Here is a 23198-nt window from a genome sequence, read left to right on the forward strand (position 1 = left end):
GAGGAGTGGTCAGAGCATAAATGTATACATCTCCAACTATAATCACTTGCATAAAGTGGATATATAACTGTTTGAAGGTCACCAGACTCTAGCACCTGAATCATTCGACAAATACCATAACTGTAAATGGAAAAAACGTTGATCTGCACTGAGCATTCACAGACTAAAAGGGAAGATATATGAAAGAAATAGTGGTGATACTGCTGTTGGCGTGTTCTTCTCACACAGATAGGAAGCAATTCCTACTCTACAATACCAGGTATTCGCAGGTAGTCGCCTTTCCTGGTACTAACCCGGCCCAACGCTGTTTAGCTTCCAAGATTGGACGAGATCGGGCGCTGGCAGCGTGGTATGATAGTAGAGGACAGTATGATCAGCCCGCCAATGAGAGTGCACCTATCTAGGAATAATTCAGGAGGAAAAGATAGAAAGAGTTAGAAAGAAAAAAGAAAATAAAAAGATAAGTGAGAGTAGGTGGATCTGCTTTCCACGTTAGCCACGGTTCAACAGCACCCACTATCGTGGCTCTGTGCTCCATGAATCAAGGATGAGAGTCCACGAGACAGATAAAGAGAGAGAATTATTTCTTGGTTGATGTTTCACCAGGAAGTGAACTAGCCCTAGCGGGCGAAACGCGTCTTCTACACGGGGGTCCGTACATGGAGTGACTGCTCGGCGCCAGCTCTCTGCACCTGACAAATGCACTGATCTACCTCTATGCCCACTGTTTGGAGTATCGTAAGCCCTTACTGCTCTGTGGTCACACAGGCAGCAACAATACATCCAGGCATCTCATTGATGGAAATGTATTTACTGTTGATTATAGTTTATTTTCTTCTTCATATATGAGCCCTGCCCTCTGATATGGGCTATAACCTTAATCCCCAACAGTGGTCAATACTTCTCTAATTTTTGTGTTTTCAGTCAATACTTTGTTGTGTGGTATCTGATAGATATCTTTTGTCACCTGTATTCCTAATTACAAATCAGCTGTTTTTTTCTTCTTACTCCCTATCGGAATTTTATGACTTATTGTTTTGTTCAAACATTTGATCAATTTAATTTGCTGATTTGTTGGTATGTAAACACTGCCTGAGCATTGTCACAAAGATTTCTTTGTGCATATTACATACATGCCTATGCTCAGTATTATTTAAATATAAAAAAAAAAAATTCCTGTGTTATTACTGCACCTTGGGATAACTTATTTTCCCTAAGATGATTTCAACTGTATTGCAGCTTTACTCGTAAGTATGCACTGTGGTGATCATCCCATATGACTGACTTTATCCATAGCAATTCCTTGTATCATGTAAATATATTTCCAAACTTGGATTACAATCCCTATTCTTGAGAAACATCAACCAAGAAATAATTCTATCTCTGTATCTGTCTCGTGGACTCTCATCCTCGATTTATGGAGCACAGAGCCACGAAAGTGGGTGCTGTTGAACCGTGCCTAACGTGGAAAGCAGATCCACCTACTCTCACTTATCTTTTTATTTTATTTCTTCTTTCTTACTCTTTCTATCTTTTCCTCCTGAATTATTCCTAGATAGGTGCACTCTCATTGGCGGGCTGATCATACTATCCTTTACTATCATTTCCACGCTGCCAGCGCCCGATCTCGTCCGATCTTGGAAGCTAAACAGCGTTGGGCCGGGTTAGTACCAGGAAAGGCGACTACCTGCGAATACCTGGTATTTTAGAGTAGGAATTGCTTCCTCTCTGTGTGAGAAGAACACGCCAACAGCAGTATCACCACTATTTCTTTCATATATCTTCCCTTTTAGTCAGTGAATGCTCAGTGCAGATCAATGTTTTTTCCATTTACAATTATGGTATTTGTCGAATGATTCAGGTGCTAGAGTCTGGTGACCTTCAAACAGTTATATATCCACTTTATGCAAGTGATTATAGTTGGAGATGTATACATTTATGCTCTGACCACTCCTCGGTCCTATCAATACAGTTATCTGTACTGGTCAGGGGAAATGATGGTATGACAATTTCGTGTCTACAAACCTTTCCAATCACTCTTTTATTGAAGAGACCAGAACAATTTAAAAAAATTTCCATTTTTTTGGCTCGTTTAGGTGGGTAATATGTGATTATATTTCTACTAATAAAAGTTACGTTTTAACATCTTCCAACATTCTATATACATAATAGGAACTTATTTTCCTTACATAGAGTGCGCCCACACAAGAGCCTTCTTTCTTTCCCTTGTTAGTCCATGTACTTTCTGGCTCTGGGCGCACCACCAATGAGGACAGCATATAGGAGAAAATTATAGATATTTTCTCGCTCCCATTACCAATGGGTAATCAATAGTCCGACTTTGGTTTTTTCCAATTTATTATAATTTTGTGACCTGTGCCCAATCGCCCTATGCTTTTGTCATGAGTTGTCCAGACTCTAAGGCTATTGTTATTGTACAGGTTTTGGATACCTGCGCTCACCCTCTATTTGGTGTTTGTATGTGAGAAATAATGTATCTCTATGATCTGTAAATACCTTTATAATTCACAATGCTTAGTATAACAGATGGTACAATAATTCATATATAATCAATGATATTGTGATTACACATAAATGCCCTTATTTGCAATAGTAACATGCATATTGTGTGAACATCCGATGTATAGCGAAAATAAACTCAAGATGAAATAAAATAATGGTATTGCCGCGTGATGAATATCCTAAAGAAAAGTCTTGTGAGAAAAAGAGTATATTTGTACCTGATATATGAGTCAGTCTTTATCTGAAGGGATTTCCGTTCCCCTCAGTGTGAGGCTAAGCAGTGTGCCCAGAGGCAGTACTTTATCAATGATTGATTGTGGGTGGAGGTCGTGTTCTGGGAGGCCGGCATCCTGGCCTGCCAGGTGCAACTTACCCTCACAATGTGATATTTAGTTTTCTTTGTTCACTCTGTGGTGAGTGATGATGTGGCCGCTTGTGCTGTTTCCACTGTATCTGTCCCCAGTGGTGCTCCTCAGCAGACAGAGCTGGAATCCTTCATGGCTCTGCTGCTAGGCTGCCGGGTCCCGCTGGAAGCACCACTGAACAACCGGAAGTTGCGTTGCCGCAAAGCACTGCTTCTTCCTATGTCCTGTGCGGTCTCAACGGCTGTTCCACTCGCTGGCCGGCGTAAGAGGTTGTCAGCAGTGTGCCTCTTACGGAAACCAGTAATACACAGTGTAGCCTGCCTAGTAACAAGCTGGTGTTTGTGAGACGCTGCTACAGGTGCCACTGCTGTTGTTGCTGCGGGAGGCAATGCATCTACACAGTGGGTTGTCACAGTCATGTAGTCCTTAGTTTGCCCTGCTTCATTTGTCCAAATGTCTGTGGGTAAGTGGACACTGGGTACAACCACATTTTTCAGGAAACTTAGGACACTTTTTTTAATGTCCCAGTACAGTACGGGAATCCCTTTCCTAGTGAAGTGGAACCTAGATGGGATTTGGTACTGGGGACACACTACCTCCATCAATTGTCTAAATCCCACTGCACCAATGGTGGATACCACATGCACGTCTAACACCAACATAGCTGTCAAGGCCTCAGTTATCTGCTTTGCAACAGGATGACTGCTGTCATATTTCATCTTCCTCGCAAAGGACTGTTGGACAGTCAATTGCTTAGTTGAAGTAGTACAAGTGGTCTTCCGACTTCCCCTCTGGGATGATGATCGACTCCCAGCAGCAACAGCAGCAGCAGCCAAAGTAGACATACCACTCAAGGATCCATCGGAGGTATCCCAGTTAGGAGAGGACTCGTCAGTCATGCCAGTGACATGGCCTGCAGGACTACGGACGTTCCTGACTGAGGAGGAAATTGAAGTTGAAGGAGTTGGTGGTGTGGCTTGCAGAAGCTTGAGTACAACAGGAAGAAGGGATTTAGGTGTCAGTGGACTCCTTACGCTCTTACCCAAAGTTTCTGAACTTGACAATGACTTCTGATGAATGTGCTGCAGGTGACGTATAAGGGAGGATATTCCTAGGTGGTTAACATCCTTACCCCTACTTATTACAGATTGACAAAGGCAACACACGGCTTGACACCTGTTGTCTGGATTTGAGGAGAAATAATTCCACACTGAAGAGGTGGCTTTTTAGGTGTTTTGCCCAGGCATGGCAATGAACTTATTCATCCCATGGACAACAACTGTCTACCCCAGTGCCCGATTTAAATAAACCACATCACCATCAGAATCCTCCTCGTCAACTTCATCATCAGTGTTAGCAACACCCATATCCTCATCCTGGTGTACTTCAACAGTGACATCTTCAATTTGAATATCAGAAACTGGACTGTGGGTGCTCCCTCCAGCACTTGCAGAGGGCATTCAAATGGTGGAAGGAGCCACTTCTTCCCATCCAGTGTTGGCAAGGTCACACATCGCAACCACCAACACACTTGGACTCTCCTTGGGGATTTGTGATACCATCTTAGAATGCACAGTTATTTGCTGTTCTTTGCCAGCTTAACTCTTTTCATTTTTCTAGCGGGAGGATGAGGGTTTCCATCGTCATGTGAAGCTGAACCACTAGTCATGAATATAGGCCAGAGCCTTAGCCGTTTTTTGCCACTCCATGTCGTAAATGGCATATTGGTAGGTTTACGTTTTTCCTCAGACAATTTAAATTTATTTTTCGGGTCACTTTACTGAATTTTGGCTTTTTGGATTTTACATGCCCTCTACTATCATGTTGGGCATCAGCCTTGGCAGATGACATTGATAGCATTTCATCATCTATGTCATGACTAGTGGCAGCAGCTTCAGCACTAGAAGGAAGTTGTTCTTGATCTTTCCCTATTTATCCTCCAGATTTTTTATCTCCATTATTTTTCTGGAGTTATATAACAATATGCGGCACAAGAGAGCATGCCCATACACCACACAGGGCAAACCCTGTAAAAATTATTTGGATTAAATATTAATAACCCATTTATTTGAAGTAAATAATATACAGCACAGGACAGCACCCCTGGACTTATATAGCAGTACCACTGGACCTATACGTCAGTACCTGTGGACTTATACGGCAGTACCTGTGGACTTATATGGCAGTACCACTGGACTTATATAGCAGTACCTCTGGACTGGACTTATATGGCAGTACCACTGGACTTTTACTGCAGTACCTCTGAACTTATACAGCAGCACCACTGGACTTATACAGCAGTACCATTGAAATTATATGGTAGTACCTCTGGACTTATACGGCAGTACCACTGGACTTATATGGCAGTACCACTGGACTTTTATCGCAGTACCTCTGAACATATACAGCAGCACCACTGGACTTATACAGCAGTACCATTGAAATTATATGGCAGTACCTCTGGACTTATATGGCAGTACCACTGGACTTATATGGCAGTACCACTGGACTTTTACCGCATTACCTCTGAACTTATACAGCAGCACCACTGTACTTATATGGCAGTACCATTGAAATGATATGGCAGTACCTCTGGACTTATATGGCAGTACCACTGTACTTATACGCCAGTTCCACTGGACTGGACTTATACGTCAGTACCACTGGATTTATATGGCAGTACCTCTGGACTTATACGGCAGTACCACTGGACTGGACTTATACGGCAGTACCACTGGACTGGACTTATAAGGCAGTACCCCTCAACTTATATGGCAGTACCACTGGACTTATACGGCAGTACCCCTGGACTTATATAGCAGCAGCACTGGACTTATGGCTGCACAGGATGCCACCACTGGACTTATGGCAGCACAGGACACCTCCACTGGACTGATGCAGCACAACACAGCACCACTGCACTGGACTGGACTTATACCGCAGCACTGGACATATGGCAGCACAGAACACCACCACTGTGACTGGACTGATGCAGCACAAGACACCACCACTGGACTGATGCAGCACAAGAAAGCACTGGAATGACACATAAGAGTAGGTCACCACCCCACGCGCCACACCACTTTTCCAAACAGACACTGAGGAGACACGTCCTCTCGCTACACTCTCCAGGAATGGAGTGAAAATGGTGGCAATGCACAGATCCTTATATGGAATCCAAAACCTGCGAGAATCCGACAGTGGGATGATGACGTTTTGCCTCATTCTTGTTTTCCGAGTCTGGTGAGAAAACCCAAGCCGGACTCGGATCCGGGCTCGGGACGTGATATTCGGTAGGGTTTTGTTCTCAGATAACCAAACCTGCTCATCTCTAATTAAATGAGTACTGCTAACCACTATTTTCATATTTAGAACCTGATTCTGTATGAATAGAAGATTTTGCAAAATAGCAGAATCTGCTACTACTTGTGCTCACATGCTGGGGAGGCACCCAACACAGGGCAAGGTCACCCAGCATGCAAATGTCCACCCAGCGTTGTGATCACAATCTAATTGTGATTGTATCACTGAACTGAACGTTAAAGATGCCCCTGCATGTGCAGCATGGCTGTGTATGTAGCCACACTGCCATCATCTTTTTCCACATAGCGGCTGCATGTGACATCATGCAGTCATCCCGAAAAGCATCTGGACTTACCTCCATTGTGAAGACCACACCCCCGCAATTCCATGATGACTCCCCCCCAATGGCTGCTGCTGTCAATAACAGCACAATCACATTCTTCAGTGATACAAGCACACTGCGTAGGTCCGCGCATGCACAAATTTTTGAAAATCGCCTGTTTGCGATTTTGGGATAATTGCAATCTATGATGAATCTGGGCCTTAGAACCCAAAGCAGATTGACACGAAGGGACTTATGTAATAGCCTGCGAGATGCAGACTGTGTGGGAATACCAGTGAGTCTGCCCACATTTTTAAAGCAGCAATATTTACACAACAAACCCAGGTAGGTTTTGCCTTTTAAGTGATTGCTGCTTTAAAAAGACTGGCATACTTACCAGAATTCAGACACATCCTGCATTCTGCAGGCTATTACATAAGCCCCTAAATCTTCAAAAGTTAGATTGTAGTAATAAAGAGATTATTACTACAATCTCTATGCAATTATTACTACAATCTCTATGCAATTATTTAATAGACTAAAGCTGGGTACACATTAAATGACCAACATACAATGGAATGTTGCCAACAATTTCTCTTGAACTCCCAGACAAACGATATAGGGGGTAATTCCTAGTTGATTGCAGCAGGAAATTTTTTAGCAGTTGGGCAAAACCATGTGCACTGCAGATATAACATTTGCAGAGAGAGTTAGATTTGGGTGGGTTATTTTGTTTTTGTGCAGGATAAATACTGTCTATTTTTACCCTGCAATTTAGATTGCAGATTGAACTCACCACACCCAAATCTAACTCTCTCTGATCTGCAAATGTTATATCTGCCCTCCCTGCAGTGCACATGGTTTTGCCCAACTGCTAAAAAATTTCCTGCTGCGATCAACTTGGAATTACCCCCATAGTGCATACGCACTGCAATCTTGCAAAAGATAATGTCAGTGACCACATCCAGTAGTATGCTATCAATGACGATATCCTGAGAATGAGCTGTATGTAGTACCGACCAGGAGATGTCGCTGAAGACCATGGGGGCGCGCAAATAGAGTTTACAAGCTTGACGGTTTGAACAATTTGTTGTTCCGATCCATCAGAATCAAGTAAATTATTCAAAATATTGTCTAGTGTGTGCCCGGCTTAAGGGGTATAGTTACTAAACAGAATGGTTGATTTGAAATGAGTGGAAATCAAAATCGATGTTGTGTTTCCAGGGCTAAACACACATTTACTAAGGGGGTCATTACGACCCGTTCACACGCAGCGCTTTGTCGCTGTGGTGCGAATGGGTCTGGAATGCGTATGCATGGCGGACGCAATGCGTGCGCGACGTTGCCCGCCGACCTATGAAGGAAGCGGTCGCAGAGCCGACCGCAAAGAAGATTGACAGAAAGAAGGAGTACCTGGGCGGATCTAGAGCGTTGGAGACCGTTTTTGCGGAGTGGAGAAGAAAATGCAGGCGTGTCCAGCAGAACGGAGGGCGGATGTCTGACATCAAAGCCAGCCCCAGCATCACTGAGATCGTCGCACAGGGTAAGTAGGTATAGGGCTAGTCTAGTTTTGCTTGAAAGTTTTTTTAGCTTAGCAGGGCTGCACAAGCATTCACAGCTCTGCTAAACTAAAATACACTCCCCCATAGGCGTGTACTAGTTGATCGCAGCAGCAGTAAAAAGCTGCTGGATGCGATCAACTCGGAATGACCACCCAAGATTTAAAAGCTAATATCAAAAGTCATCTGTTACTAAATGTGTGTTTCAGCCACTGAAAGCCAATATCAATTGAGATCTATTTTCACAGATTTTAAAAGAAATAAAAAATTGATGAAAATCGACCTTTAGCAAATAAACCCCTCAGAGAGAAATAGGTGAATCTCATTTATATATAAAATGTTGCATGCCATTTAAAAAGCCTAGTTACATATTTGCATGAATTTTTCTATGACAATGAAATTGAAGTGAAATAAATGTTATAATACAGATAAGTCTTATAAACTGTGCAGCAAATTTGTTACACAAATACCATGCAATTAATAGTGGTGGGAGGAAATAAGAGGTTTATTTTGTAAATGACTATTGTGTGAGAATCATACTTCCTCAATTGTGTGTATACATGATGTTTTTATTATGTTTACATTGGAAAACATGGAAGTTTTTTTTCTTAGCTGCATAACAAGACTAAAATGTATTTGTCTCTAATTTAATTGCAAACAATTTGTTTGTTTCTCCTATTGATTGTGTGGGCTGCTTCAGAAACCATTTCAGGTAGATGTCAAGGTATAGAACATTTGGGAGCATGCACAACAATGGTCTGCAATTCAAAACAGCCTAATGGGAATAAAGATTAAGCATTTATCAAAACATATTGTTTTATAAGAGTTGCAACCTACAATTGGCTGTTCAAAATAAGGTTACAGTACATTAGAGGTAAACCAAAGCACAAAATGTCCTATAGGAATTAAAGTACTATACGAATTAAATGGGAAAACTGTTTTAAAAAATTAAATTAAAAAAATCTGATTCTTTTGATAGATAGATAGATAAATAGATAGATAGATATATAGATAGATAGATAGATAGATAGATAGATAGAGTAGATCGATACCAGCTTGAGCTATATTAATCCACAATAGTAACTAAAAAATCATCTTAGGCCGACTTTTGCACTATAAACAAGACATTAATTACAAAAGCTGATGTACCATGAATGAAAGAAAACACAGTAAATAGTAATAAAAAAGTGTATTATAATACATAAATAATGAGGTTTTGATTCATGAATTGATTGGTGAGAGAGTTCACTATGCCGAATGCTGAGCTTTGTGATTTATATATATACTAGCTGAATACCCGTGCTTCGCTATGGAATTTAAAGTATTTCCGTGCATAAAACTTTCATTATAAAGGACTTTCTGGTAAACTAAGACCACCTATCCCCCAGCAAGGCAGCAGCCAGCAGCACCCGGAGACTGAGGGGATGCCCGATGCTGGAACTGCCTGGGATCACCCCCTCCCCAAACTGAACACAGCAGCCAGCACCGGGTAGACCGGTGGGTAGACATCTGCATTACCCAGGAGCAGTGCCGCCATGCCCCCCGGTGTCAGTAGCCTGTACAGCGACAGTAGTAGTTATAGCAGCGGCGGCTGTGTCGGGGAGTGGTCACATGGAGCAGCGACCCAGATGCGATTTATCCATGCTGCCGCTGTGTAGCCGGGGATGGAGCCACATCACGCTGCTGCAGATCAGTTGGCGGAAAGCAAGTAGCAGAGTGGAGGGAGGATGTTAAACGTGGAGAGTCTGGAACTTGTGGATCTGTGTGATAGTATGTTGATATGGGTAAGTGTGGAAGCAGTAGCAGGGTTGCTCCATCCCCCACCCCCAGGTCCTTCACACACTTTTGACTGCTGTCATTGTACTCCTTTTTAACATTGTGAAAGATTTCAATTTCAGCTTGGCCAGTAGCTAACTAGGGACATGTCAAACAGCGATTCCTTGCATTAAAGCTTCAGCCGCAGCAGTGAGCAGTGTGACTGTGCATGTGCACCAATGATGGTTAACAACTGTAACACTGCCCTTAGGAACTCTGGGCTGTGAACCAGTAAAGGACTGTTATATATTAATAAAATATAATATATTAATTTCTGCAGTGGTAGTCTAGTGGATATGTTCTCCCTCCACCATCTGCTATGAAATGGTACCCGAATCACTGTGCGAATGATTTATATTGAATCCAAATCCTGCAAGATCTGACGCCGGGCTGATCATGTTGTGCCCTGATTTGGAATCCAAGCAAGGCGCGAAAATCTGAGTCAGTGATTAGATTCCGTCAAATCCATCTCTAGCTAGGATGCCTTAAGGGCCACATTTAGGAACCATTTGACCTCGGAAAATTATTTTTTAATAATTAAACACTTAATTATTTTAATTCATTTTTTAATACATTTTTGTATACTTTATGGGAATGTTCTGCCCACAGAAAAAAATACCAAAGTCATATAAAAATTAAAAGATGTGGGCCGGACCCGATGATTTAGATTTGGATTCATCAGCGTGATTTGGATTTGCCAAACAGCCGTGACGGGCTTTGGATTTGGATTTTTTTCAAATATTTTCAAAAAACACCAAAATCACAAAATTTTTGAATTTTTTTGTCCCTAGAGTATTATTAACCTCAATAACATTAATTTCACCTTAAAGCTCACAATGTTGTTTTCATTCACTTTAGGTTAAAGTCTGCAGCGAGCTGGCTTGTTACTTACTACTAGGCGACAGAGCAGCAGCACAAACAGATGGCAGTTTGTAGCATATCTATGAAACACTGCCTCACAGCAGTGGGATAAATGAATGGTGGTGCAAGATGGAGTTGTCCATGGACACTTCCACCCACCCTTATGTTGGATATTAAACAGGACATGCACAGTTTAACAAACCAATGATTTCAGCAACAAGGACTACTGCATTTGTGGCTGAAATGATTGGTTTGTTGGGCCCCCAAAAACAAGTTACCAATTGCCTAAAAGCAACAGCTCTACAGTGTCTAGAAGATGTCATCGCCGCTGCCATCCTCATCCTCACCCTCTTCAAAGTGTACTGTACATCCTCATCATCATCATACAATATTTATTCCTCCCCTCTGGAATACGCCATTACAGATGTCTCTGTGTTTCAATGTAATTGCTGGGAAAGGTCTTCTGGTGGAATTTCCAGTTTATTTTATTGAACATCATCTATTCCACATTTTGAGGAAGTAGCCCCCTATGCCGTTCATTCACAAGGTTCCCAGCTGTGCTGAAAACTCTCTCTGAGTACACACTGGAGGGTGGGCAGCTTAATAATACAAAGCCAGTTTGTACAAGGGCCTCCAAATTGACTTTTTTCCATTCAGTACAAGAAGGGAGTCTGTGACATGCCTACTTTTACGGTGACGTCAAAGTAATCTTCACGGATTTGTAAAATTACTGTTTCTGAATGCACAGTTTTTTACACCTCTAAAGTTTGAGTCACAAGGTCTTTCATTGTCATAAGAGGTAGAAGATGCCTCACTAACAATTTCAGAATTACCAGTCATAAATATAGGCCAAGCCATGAGTCTTTCCTTGCCACTGTGTGATATTAAGTTTTTCTGCAGGAACTAACTTTCTTTTTCTAATTGCTTGAAGTTTTTTTTTTCTTTACCAGTTGTGTAAACTCTCTATGCCCTTGAGCATCAGCTTTAGTACTAGATAGAAATGTGCAGTAGGAACTTTTTGGGTTTTGTGTTTTGGTTTTGGATCTGGATCCCCGCTCGTGTTTTGGATATGGATTGGTTTTGCCAAAACCACCCTTTCGGGTTTTGGTTTTGGAATTGGATGATTCTTGAAAAAAAACATAAAAACAGATAAAATCACAGAATTTGGGGGTAATTTTGATCCTACAGTATTATTAACCTCATTTATTTTCATTATAACATTAATTTCCTCTCATTTCCAGTTTATTCTGTATACCTCACACCTCACAATATTGTTTTTAGGCCAAAAGATTGTACCGAGGTCGCTGGATGACTAAACTAGCAACCCAAGTGGGCAGCAAAAACACCTAGCCCATCTAGGAGTGGCACTGCAGTGTAGGACAGGATGAAACTTTTAGAAACTAGGCCCCAAAGAGAAAAAGAGGTGCAATGAGGTAGCTGGATGACTAAGCTAAGCAACCCAAGTGGGTTGCACAAACACCTGGCCCATCTAGGAGTGGCACGGCAGTGTCAGACAGGATGGCATTTTTAAAAACTAGGCCCCAAAGAGCACATAATGCAAAGTAGAAAAAGAGGTGCATGATGGAATTGTGCTTGGGCCCTCCAACTCACCGTTATGTTGTATAAACAGGACATGCACACTTTAACAAACCAATCATTTCAGTGACAGGGTCTGCCACAAGACTGTGGCTGAAATGATTGGTTTGTTTGGGCCCCCACCAAAAAATAAGCAATAAATCTCTCTCCGCACAAACTGGCTCTACAGTGGCAATATGTTGTCCTCATCCTCAGATCACCCCCCCTTTAGTGTTTACATCCTCACCCTCACAGAGAAATAATATTCATACAAACAAAACCACATCATTTAGGTGTCAGTGGACTGCTTACACTCTTACCCAAAGTTTCTGAACTTAACAATGACTTATGATGAATGCGCTGCATGTGACGTAAAAGGGAGGATGTTCCAAGGTGGTTAACTTCCTTACCACTACTTATTATGGATTGACAAAGGCGACAGATGGCTTGACACCTGTTGTCCGGATTTGTGGAGAAATAATTCCACACCGAAGAGGTGGCTGTTATGGTATTTTGTCCAGGCATGACAATGGGCTTTTTCATCCCATTGCCAACATCTGTCTCCACTGGTACCTTATTCAAACAAACCACATCACCATCAGAATCCTCATCATCAACTTCCTCCACAGCACCAGCTACACCCATATCATCCTCATCCTGGTGTACTTCTACAGTGACATACTCAACCTCAATACCAGCACTTGCAGGGGGCGTGTAAATGGTGGTAGGAGCTTCCTCTTCCCATACAGTGTTGTGAAGGTCAGGCCTAGACATTGCAACCGCAGATAGTGCCAGCATCAGACCCGTAACTAGGTGTGTGCGGATGGGGCGTTGCACAGAGCGCAGTGTCTCTGAACACGCACCATCTGCACCCACACTGATTGGCCACTTACACTGCAGCGCTACCCGCTATAGTGTAGTATACTATATATTAGTAGCACTGCGCCCGGCTTCTTCCCTGCTGGAGGCAACACTGCGCTGTTAATATACATTACACATGCACTGCACAGCAGACAGCGCTGGACAGTCTGTGACTGTGCATCTCTCTCTCTCCTCCCCGTGATCTGCTCTGCCCCCACTTCTCCTGCTCTCACAGTCCCTGCAGTACAAGAAGGGAGTCTGTGACATGCCTACTTTTACGGTGACGTCAAAGTAATCTTCACGGATTTGTAAAATTACTGTTTCTGAATGCACAGTTTTTTACACCTCTAAAGTTTGAGTCACAAGGTCTTTCATTGTCATAAGAGGTAGAAGATGCCTCACTAACAATTTCAGAATTACCAGTCATAAATATAGGCCAAGCCATGAGTCTTTCCTTGCCACTGTGTGATATTAAGTTTTTCTGCAGGAACTACAGATGTAGCCACCTTTATCTTGAGTGGCCGCGGCGGTTGTCCCGTTCGACCATACGCAGCGTACTGTGGCGTAGCGAGGCGCGCCTAGCCACAGAGAGGCTATCTAATCGCACGGAGACAGACATTTGACGTTTGGCGTTACCTTTACGTGTAATACCTGCGATCAGCCACCAGATGTCGCTTTTTACAATCACCACTGCGCATGCGTGTGGTCTCCCGTAAAATACAATACTGACATACATAATAAGGACTACTTTACTAAGGCGTCTCATTACGCTGCATACAGCAAATACTGTACTCATTACGCTGCATTATTTAATACAGTACTGTACAGTATATACAGTACGACACCGACGCAAATACAGTAGTACAGCATACAGTATATGATCCATCTACAATACTTTATGAATACTGTATGTGAGCGTGCAAGTCCCGCAGACAAAACACAGTACTGTAAAACCAGTAGTGTACACTGTCGCAAATGGATGTGTGTTACAAGTTCACTATTGCCTCTCAAGATTAGGAATTTTCTACAGTGTTATCGTCCTAATCCCGTAGCCATTACAGCATAATCAAAACCAACGGATTTATACATTTGTCTGCGGCGAAGTGGTGAAGTGTTTCGCTTCCTATACTCAGAGTCCAGGGTTCGATTCCTTAAGTACTGTACGAATGCATGTTACTGTAGTTTTTTTCAGACACTTTATTATTTTTTTTATTCACATACTGCAAACCAGGGCATACAGTAGCTGCATGAGCGGTTCTATGCGATCGAGTCCGGTGTACCATAATGTGCAGGTTCTATGCAGGTTAAGGTACTATGCTCCGTACACAGTACACATACAATTCTGTAGCTGGGCAGACTGAATAGAAATGGCTACCACCTATGACTCCTTGCCCCACAGAGGCCCTAGGCTACGGAGCAAGTAATAGTCCAGATTGTACAGACTATGGGGCAATGCTGAATGAGCGTCACAATCCCCTAGCTAAAATACACAGTATGCATATTATGGTACACCGGACTCGATGACATACTGTAGCACACTGGCAAAATGGCCGCCGCCCCTGAACCCTTGTGCAGGTTATGGGGCAATGCTGAAGGAGCGTCACAATCCCCTAGCCAAAATACACAGGGGAGGGATAAGCTACTGTAGGATTGCATACAGTATTACGGTACACCGGACTCAATCGCATAGCACACTGTCAAAACGACCACTACCCATGAACCCCCACCTCCTGAACCCCCACCTCGTGGCAGGCAGCAGTTGGGTATGGAATGAGAAATGGCATAAGCTGTGCAGGCTACGGGGCGATGCTGAAGGAGCGTCACAATCCCCTAGCCAAAATACACAGAGATACTGTAAGCGAGGTCTATGCACATTACAGTACTGTACGTTACACCGGGCTCGGTCGCATAGCAAACTGACAAAACACAAGTTTTACAGTACATACAGTAAAGCAGGCCAAAGCTGCAGGAGAGTTTCTACTGTAAAGGTTCTATGCACCGTACGGAAATGTACACATACCTGTACAATTCTATAGCAGGGCAGACTCAATTGAAATGGCTACCGCCTGTGACTCCTACAGTAGCTCCTAGGAGGCACTCAGCTATGGAGCAAATAACAGCACAGATTTTGCAGGCTACGGGGCAATGCTGAAGGAGCGTCACAATCCCCTAGCTACAATACACAGGGGTGATAGAGATAATCGAGTGGCTGGAGGGGGGTCCCCTTGATTTAAGGGGCCCCCACTCCTCCAGGGTACTCCGGCCAGGTGTGACTAGTTGGGTATTTAATTCCATGGCCGCAGGGACCTGTATAAAAGTCTCCCCCGGCTGTGCATTATCTGTCCAGCTAGTGGAGCCCAGTGCTGATTCAAAAAATATGGGGAACCCCTACGCTTTTTTTGTCCCCCTTATTTTTTGCACCAGGACCAGGCGCAGAGCCCGGTGCTGGTTCTAAAAAGATGGGGGATCCCGTGTCCATTTTTTCCGTATTCCTTCCGGAATTCGACTGCAATTGCATATACAGTACTGTACCCCTTAATGTCACTGCTTACAGTATACAGTATTTAGACATGAGCTTGTGTACAGTATCTGTCATGAGGTGCTTTTTTCACTGACACTATAACTTTTTTCTATTGTGATATACTGTACAGAGGCGGCAAACTAGCCAAACGGAATAATCAGCTTCTGCAGAATAAAATGAGATGCTACAGTACATGCCTATATTCTGTGAGTGACTGCGGCTCTATGAAATTAAATCAGAAAATTTAAATATGAAATGCATTACTAATGTGTGGCATTACTGTACTGTATGTGTATAAGGTGTACTACAATATTTTCTGGTGTAACATAAGGAAAGGGCACTACTGCATGGTCTAATGCAGTGGTTCTCAAACTTGGTCCTCAGGACCCCACACAGTGCATGTTTTGCAGGTAAACCAGCAAGTGCACAGATGTATTCATTACTAACTGACACATTTTAGAAGGTCCATACAGTAGGTGGAGCTAATTTTTTCACTTGTGATTCTGTGAGACCTGCAAAACCTGCACTGTGTGGGGTCCTGAGGACTGAGTTTGAGAACCTGTGGTCTAATGTAAATAAAGATGAATGTGGTGGGGTGTAATGTGAATAAGGGGCATTACTGTTAGGAGTAATGTGGTACTATGATATGATGTCATGAGAATAAGAGACACCACTGCATGATATAACGTGAATAAAGTTGCAGTACTGTGTTGTGTCATTTCATCTTCGGGTATTATTGTGTTACCATGCCCCTTCCCAGCAAGAACATACTGTACACTGTTTTGGGCTGGCACTAAATGTGCACATTGTTCTTATTTAGATTATAGGGGGTAGGAGCGCCAAAATGGGTGATGGTGCTGGGAAAGGGGTGCAGGGTTAGAGGCGGAACTACGTAGCATCTGTGCAAGAGGGCATCAGCCAAAATCTAGCCTAGGGCATCATGTTGGTCAGGTTTGGCTCTGATAATACTGTATACTGTACTCTTACTGTACTTTGCATTCAATACAGATACTGTTTGCACACAGGTTTTACATGAATCATTGGCAATGCTGCAGGAGTGTCTCATTAGGCAATCTAAAATATACCACGACTATGGGTGGGGATACAGTAGGGAAGTTCTGTCACCATAAGCTGTCTGCTGTGTATAGCATATTTCCATCTGAGATGCATTTGTGTGTTTGTAATAAGAAAAAAACATTTTACTGTACATTTAGTGGATACAGTATTTCTCCCCCATAATGACGTATCATACTGTACAGGTACCCTCATGTACTGTACCGTACCATACTGTAAAATTGAATATTTATTGGAAAAACATCAATATTAATGTAAAAATAAAGTATTACAACATCCGATTCCATGTACTGCACTGATCAAAATGTACAGTACTCTTATTCAGGACTTATAAAACTGAAAATAACTGTTCATACAGTACACATCAATAACATTACTACTGTATAATATTCTACATTAGTTTATGCAATAATCAGACAAAGGCAATTTTATCATTTTTTTTAATAATGCACCAATTTAAAATTTTAAACAGAAAATACAGAACTACATATTTGTGGCTTGACCATTTCTTTCAACTACAACAGGTAATACTTTATACAGGTGATTTATATAATTATTACAATGTTCAGGTGTGAGTACTTCTAGCCAAAATTTCTTTATCCCATCCACCAGTTGCTGTTTTGTTGTTGGCTTTGCAACACTCCTAACGTACCTCTTCAATTGAGCCCACACTAATTCGATTGGGTTCATGTCTGGTGATCTAATTAAAAAAAAAAAAAAAGCGTATAGAAAAAATTAATTACAGTACATTACAGTAAATAGAGAAAATTAAACATACAATATTGTACTGTTTATTAAACAAAAATTTTTTTTACAGTACTAGAGTGCTATCCAAAATTTTACTTGTACACTGTTGAAAGAATACTCACTCTGGTGGTGTGCGTTCCCAATTCATACCTTTCTCTTCCATAAATTTGGCTGAGGCGGAGTGTTTAGGATCATTGTCTTGGAATATCCTATGGTGAGTTGGGTAATATTTATTCACAAATGGCACCATACATTTCTCTACTATTGTTTCTTGGAAATATTTCTTATCCATGATTCCTACAGAAATCAAAAAATGTTGTTCATTAATAAGCAACTCCTTTTATTGTGCAGTTACACGTACTCTACAGTACAACATGTATTTTTACAGAACACAGGCACAGAATAAAGTATAGTACTGTACTGTACCTTCGAAAAATAATAGGGGACCAGCTCCTAATCGTGATATGCCTCCCCATACATGGATTTTCAATGGATGCTTTGGGCGTGGTTTTAAAGAGATATGGTTACGTTTCCTGAATGACATTCTGGAGAACCGCTCAAGGGCAACAGACGATTCATCTGTGAAAATGACATCATCAAATGTTTCACCACTCTCAATCCATCGCCGTGCCTGTTCCACTCTCTTTTCTTTATTCACATCTCTTATCATTGGAGATATCCTGTGAAGAGCCAAAAATAATGAAATCAGATACAGTTATGAAATTACAGATTTACAGATTACTGTATATACAGTAGACTGTATGTGCAGTATACTGTATTATATACCTACTGTATACATTAAACTGTACATACAGTACATTAAGTTACATACAGAGTAATATATATATACATACTGTACATACACACAAACACACACACACAGTATACAGTATGTAATCATCACAATAAGCCGGCAATGCTTCATTGCTGTCTCTGAGTGCCTATACAGTAGGTATCTCTTTTGGGATAGAATACTGTATATACAGTACAGTATATACACACACACATACTGTATATAGTATAAAGTACACACTCTGTATAATGATTTATGGCATTATTATATCACGTATCAAGGGATTATTAACAGTGCATTTACTGTATGGTTTATACTGCTTTCAGTATTTTACCTTGTTGCGCCAAAGGTCCATCCCATTTTCCGTCGCATCCTTCTGATGCTGGTGGCCGATATGTCCAGGTCATACTTGGAATGGAGAATTCGTTTTATTTGCAGAGCAGTACGCTCATCATCCTCACGAGTTAGTTCCTCCACAATTTGTTGCACTCTCCTACAGTACAATACAGTATGAAAAATATGAATTCTTGAACAGCACAATCACAGTTACAATTGATGAAGTTTTTATTTTATTTCAAAAAAATTGTTTATGGTATAAAGCAAGTCATTTAAACATTACAGTAGTGTACAGTACGTACCATGTGCATTTTGTAGGAAATACAAATCTGGGCGTTGTTCTCTCGAATGCATGATAGCGCACCGTTTCTAAAGTGACTATAATGCCACTTTCCTTGAGCCATGCATGGATCTCTTTGATGGTTTTATTTTCTTTTTTCATGTTGGCGATTATCTTGCTCATCGTTTTGTTGATAGTTACTGGCATGTTGTCCAACTATAATTCCTGTATGGAGAGAAAACATTTGTGAATACTGTAGTCTAAAATTTACACATCTGAAAATGCATAAGAGTTTTATGATAGAAGTTAATACTGTACATGTTTACTATCCAGTACCTGATGTTCAAATTTAAGTATTGTATACTGTACAGTACTGAAAATACAACTTCAGTGTTATGGACTGCAATTAGTTTCCTGTATGAAACAGATACAGTACAGTAAATAACCCTCCTTGGAAGTGCATGGGCCCTGTGAGACTTACAGTAGTGTACAGCATAAGGGTCGACTGACATGATGTACAAGCATTACATACAGTACATGTCAGTACTGTATGTAAATTCTTCAATTATTGCCTAACAACAATGCTGCTTACTGTATATTAAATACTGTAGGCCTAGAAATGTGCATCTCAATATAGTAGTTAAAAACACAGGGGCCTATGTGGATAAGCGAGTTCTATGCACACAAAAAATGGCCACCGACCGTGAACCCCCAGCACGTGGCAGCGCTCGGATATGTAGTGAGATACAGTATGGCATACATTTCACAGTTCAGGGGGCAATGCTGAAGGAGCGTCACAATCCCCTAGCTCAATTACATTGGGATAAGCGAGGTCTATGCACATTACGGTATACCGAGCTGGATCGCTTAGCAACCTGACAAAATGGCCGCCGACCGTGAACTCCCAGCACGTGGCAGCGCTCGGATATGTAGTGAGATACAATATGGCATACATTTCACAGTTCAGGGGGCAATGCTGAAGGAGCGTCACAATCCCCTAGCTCAATTACATTGGGATAAGCGAGGTCTACTGTATGCACATTACGGTATACCGAGCTGGATCGCTTAGCAACCTGACAAAATGGCCGCCGACCGTGAACTCCCAGCACGTGGCAGCGCTCGGATATGTAGTGAGATACAATATGGCATACATTTCACAGTTCAGGGGGCAATGCTGAAGGAGCGTCACAATCCCCTAGCTCAATTACATTGGGATAAGCGAGGTCTATGCACATTACGGTATACCGAGCTGGATCGCTTAGCAACCTGACAACATGGCCGCCGACCGTGAACTCCCAGCACGCATTATTACAGAAAAAAAAAAAAAAGAAAGAAAGCACATCATGTCTCGAACCCTGGACCCCCAGTGAGGGAGGTGGGAGCCTTCACCCCTAGCCCACGACGCCTCATGAGAGATTTCTAATTTCATGTGTGAAAGTACTGCAAACAGCGCCCGGCCCTCGCCCCATTGCTGTTGGTTTATGCCTTAGAGGACTCGGACGCTCGCATTTGTAAAGCACGGTGTTTTCCTCCGCCTCCTGCTAGCCTGTTGCCCTTCCCCCATGGGAGCCTGCACAGATCATGCAGTAGACAGGGAGGGAATGCAGGTCATGTGCAATACACAAACGCCCACTGTAGTACTATTTTGCTCACTTACAGTACCGTACTGTAGGTTGCATTTAGCGTAAAGAATCGCTCCTGCAGATGTACTTTGATTTATGTGAAACCTGTGTGCATCCTTCCATTGGATGTACTGTATTGGAGAGAAAAAAAAAAATGTTAAAGTGAATGTCACGGGAACACATTAAAAATAAGGTTGGCACTTCCTTCCCATTGGTGTTGGTTTACAGTATGCCGTAGTGTACTCGGACGCTCATGTAATTGCATTTCAAAGGCACAGTATTTTCCATCGTCTCCCCCCTACCCCCATCGCCCTTCCCCCCTGGGGGCCTGCACAGGGAGGAAATTCAGGTCCTGTGCAATGCACAAACGCTGAAGATCTACAGTACTGTTTTGCTTAGTTGGTAGCGCCAGAATACACTCATTTCATTCACGCTGTTTGGGTGCATTTAGCGTAAAGAATCGCTCCTGCAGATGTACTTTGATTTATGTGAAACCTGTGTGCATCCTTCCATTGACTGTCTTACAATGGAAATAAAATAATACAGTGCATTATTACAGAAAAAAAAAAAAAAAAAAAGAAAGAAAGCACATCATGTCTCGAACCCTGGACCCCCAGTGAGGGAGGTGGGAGCCTTCACCCCTAGCCCACGACGCCTCATGAGAGATTTCTAATTTCATGTGTGAAAGTACTGCAAACAGCGCCCGGCCCTCGCCCCATTGCTGTTGGTTTATGCCTTAGAGGACTCGGACGCTCGCATTTGTAAAGCACGGTGTTTTCCTCCGCCTCCTGCTAGCCTGTTGCCCTTCCCCCATGGGAGCCTGCACAGATCATGCAGTAGACAGGGAGGGAATGCAGGTCATGTGCAATACACAAACGCCCACTGTAGTACTATTTTGCTCACTTACAGTACCGTACTGTAGGTTGCATTTAGCGTAAAGAATCGCTCCTGCAGATGTACTTTGATTTATGTGAAACCTGTGTGCATCCTTCCATTGGATGTACTGTATTGGAGAGAAAAAAAAAAATGTTAAAGTGAATGTCACGGGAACACATTAAAAATAAGGTTGGCACTTCCTTCCCATTGGTGTTGGTTTACAGTATGCCGTAGTGTACTCGGACGCTCATGTAATTGCATTTCAAAGGCACAGTATTTTCCATCGTCTCCCCCCTACCCCCATCGCCCTTCCCCCCTGGGGGCCTGCACAGGGAGGAAATTCAGGTCCTGTGCAATGCACAAACGCTGAAGATCTACAGTACTGTTTTGCTTAGTTGGTAGCGCCAGAATACACTCATTTCATTCACGCTGTTTGGGTGCATTTAGCGTAAAGAATCGCTCCTGCAGATGTACTTTGATTTATGTGAAACCTGTGTGCATCCTTCCATTGACTGTCTTACAATGGAAATAAAATAATACAGTGCATTATTACAGAAAAAAAAAAAAAAAAAAGAAAGAAAGCACATCATGTCTCGAACCCTGGACCCCCAGTGAGGGAGGTGGGAGCCTTCACCCCTAGCCCACGACGCCTCATGAGAGATTTCTAATTTCATGTGTGAAAGTACTGCAAACAGCGCCCGGCCCTCGCCCCATTGCTGTTGGTTTATGCCTTAGAGGACTCGGACGCTCGCATTTGTAAAGCACGGTGTTTTCCTCCGCCTCCTGCTAGCCTGTTGCCCTTCCCCCATGGGAGCCTGCACAGATCATGCAGTAGACAGGGAGGGAATGCAGGTCATGTGCAATACACAAACGCCCACTGTAGTACTATTTTGCTCACTTACAGTACCGTACTGTAGGTTGCATTTAGCGTAAAGAATCGCTCCTGCAGATGTACTTTGATTTATGTGAAACCTGTGTGCATCCTTCCATTGGATGTACTGTATTGGAGAGAAAAAAAAAAATGTTAAAGTGAATGTCACGGGAACACATTAAAAATAAGGTTGGCACTTCCTTCCCATTGGTGTTGGTTTACAGTATGCCGTAGTGTACTCGGACGCTCATGTAATTGCATTTCAAAGGCACAGTATTTTCCATCGTCTCCCCCCTACCCCCATCGCCCTTCCCCCCTGGGGGCCTGCACAGGGAGGAAATTCAGGTCCTGTGCAATGCACAAACGCTGAAGATCTACAGTACTGTTTTGCTTAGTTGGTAGCGCCAGAATACACTCATTTCATTCACGCTGTTTGGGTGCATTTAGCGTAAAGAATCGCTCCTGCAGATGTACTTTGATTTATGTGAAACCTGTGTGCATCCTTCCATTGACTGTCTTACAATGGAAATAAAATAATACAGTGCATTATTACAGAAAAAAAAAAAAAAAAAAAGAAAGAAAGCACATCATGTCTCGAACCCTGGACCCCCAGTGAGGGAGGTGGGAGCCTTCACCCCTAGCCCATGACGCCTCATGAGAGATTTCTAATTTCATGTGTGAAAGTACTGCAAACAGCGCCCGGCCCTCGCCCCATTGCTGTTGGTTTATGCCTTAGAGGACTCGGACGCTCGCATTTGTAAAGCACGGTGTTTTCCTCCGCCTCCTGCTAGCCTGTTGCCCTTCCCCCATGGGAGCCTGCACAGATCATGCAGTAGACAGGGAGGGAATGCAGGTCATGTGCAATACACAAACGCCCACTGTAGTACTATTTTG

The 23198-nt window shown here is 42.6% G+C and overlaps 2 pseudogenes; one reads left to right on the plus strand and one right to left on the minus strand.

Moving 5' to 3' along the window:
* Window positions 1-244: 244 nt before the first annotated feature.
* LOC135052652 (5S ribosomal RNA) lies at window positions 245-363 on the minus strand (annotated as a pseudogene).
* Window positions 364-1592: 1229 nt separating this feature from the next.
* On the plus strand, window positions 1593-1712 carry LOC135051893 (5S ribosomal RNA; annotated as a pseudogene).
* Window positions 1713-23198: the final 21486 nt, after the last annotated feature.

This window comes from Pseudophryne corroboree, chromosome 2, assembly GCF_028390025.1.
Source record: "Pseudophryne corroboree isolate aPseCor3 chromosome 2, aPseCor3.hap2, whole genome shotgun sequence".
In the NCBI taxonomy this organism is placed as follows: Eukaryota; Metazoa; Chordata; class Amphibia; order Anura; family Myobatrachidae; genus Pseudophryne; species Pseudophryne corroboree.